The sequence below is a fragment of the Octodon degus genome, unplaced genomic scaffold (genome assembly GCF_000260255.1).
Source record: "Octodon degus isolate 3935 unplaced genomic scaffold, OctDeg1.0 scaffold00045, whole genome shotgun sequence".
Taxonomy (NCBI): Eukaryota; Metazoa; Chordata; class Mammalia; order Rodentia; family Octodontidae; genus Octodon; species Octodon degus.
Genome location: NW_004524621.1, coordinates 10,277,587 through 10,279,366, shown reverse-complemented (window position 1 = coordinate 10,279,366; position 1,780 = coordinate 10,277,587). Strand labels below are relative to the sequence as shown.

The 1,780-nt window shown below is 42.6% G+C and overlaps 1 pseudogene; it reads right to left on the bottom strand.

Moving 5' to 3' along the window:
• Positions 1 to 206: 206 nt before the first annotated feature.
• LOC101584022 overlaps positions 207 to 1,780 on the bottom strand; it is a 3,821-nt pseudogene continuing 2,247 nt past the window's right edge.

Sequence of the window (1,780 nt, the reverse complement as noted above, 5' to 3'; positions counted from 1 at the left end):
TTTCAGACACGTATTAGCACAGTAGACTATATGTGTGTATATATATATATCTTTATATATTTTGCTTCATAGCTCAGTATTATCCATAACCATCTGTCTTTCTGAGGCAGAAAGAAAAGGAAACTTTGCTACCAGACAGGCTCTTTACACAATTCTGGCAGGTCTCCTCTCTCCACTCCTCCAGGAAAAGCATATGCCTTTGGTGTCTAGTAGAGCGGGAGGTAGGCAGGTACATACCCCTCTGCACCTTCCAGTGAGCTCCCCTTCCTTCTGTGCATTTCCTTGACCTGTTGAGAGAACCATCAACAATCAGGGATGCCCTTATTGCTGAGTTTCTTTTACATCAGTTAATCTGCTCCTTACTTTTTTTTCTTTTGAGACAGGTCTTACTTTATATATAAAGTTCAGGCTGGCTTTGAACTATGTATCCTATACTGGCCTCAACTCAGGGCTGTCTTCCTGCCTTAGCCTTTTGAGCGGCTGGGATCACAGGCATGTGCCACCATGGCTACTCCTTACTCTTTTTATAACTGTGAGATTTGACTTTTATCCTCTTTTGTCTATTTTTACTAATTTTCTGGGACTTAGAGTAGGCAGGCTTGGTTTCTGAAACTTCCTGGCTCTTTTTTTTCTTTCTTTTTGTATTCTTTAGTCCCTTGAGGTCTTCTTGTCTCATCCCCCTTGAATTGAATACTGGGATTACAGGCATGTACCCCCATGCCAACCCTTTTTTTTTTCCTTTAATGTGCTGCTCAATTTTTATTCTACTCCCAGATTTTCTTCATTATGGGAATTCTAGTTAGTTTTCAAGTTTTGTGGTTGTTATGGTTTGTGTCTAGGTGTCCCCCCTAAGCCTCATGCAGTCGTGGGGCAGCTTCTGGAGTTTGGGATTGATTACTGTGGGTGTGGATGCTGCACCTGCCCTGGGGCAGGTAATCTGCATCACAATGTAAGCTGAATACGGACTGAAACCTCCAGTGATTGAGCTAAATAAACCTTTCCTTCCTTTGAGTGTCAGGTATTTGTGCCAGCAACAAGGGAAGAGTAACTAAGACAGTAGTAGACTATCTGGGCTCTGTAAATCTTTCTGCAATCACTACAGTTAACTTGCTATTAGAGTGGGCAGAACTCTACAAATTGAACTGTTCTCAAATTGGCTCTTATTTTGCAAGAATAGGAACAAGGTGTCCATGGAGTATGCTAGGCAGCAGCTTCTTTTAGGCCCCGAGATGAACTGTTATACAAGCCAGTGTAGCTATCCTGTGCATAAAAGAAAGATCCACGCAGGTCAAACTTCTTGCTCTGGCCTGACCCGGGGGCCCAGCTTAAGCACCAAAAATAGTTGGTTCTGCTCATCCAGTCAGCCATTTGAGCATATATCACTGCCAATTTATATTAGGGATGAAATTTGGAAGAAGAGGGGAAAAATGAAGTGGCTATAGACTCTTGTTGTTTTTAAGTTAAGGTCTCATTCTAACTCAGGCTGGCCTCAAAGTCCTGATTCCCCTGCTTGAGTCTCTCAAAAGCTGGGATTACAGGTATGTATCATCCCCGATTGACTCTGAAACTTTAAATTTCTTTAAAACTTTCCTACACTCCATACATATCACTTTAAAAGTAAATTTTTTGTGCTAGGTGTGGTGGCAGATGCCTGTAATCCCTGTACTTACAGAATGTGAGTCAACAAGCCCCCTTAATTCAGGTATCTGGACTTTGATGGCTGTGGTCACAAGTGGCCAGCCTTCTGAGTTCTGGGGGAGGTCACCTCTGGCCTCTAGTT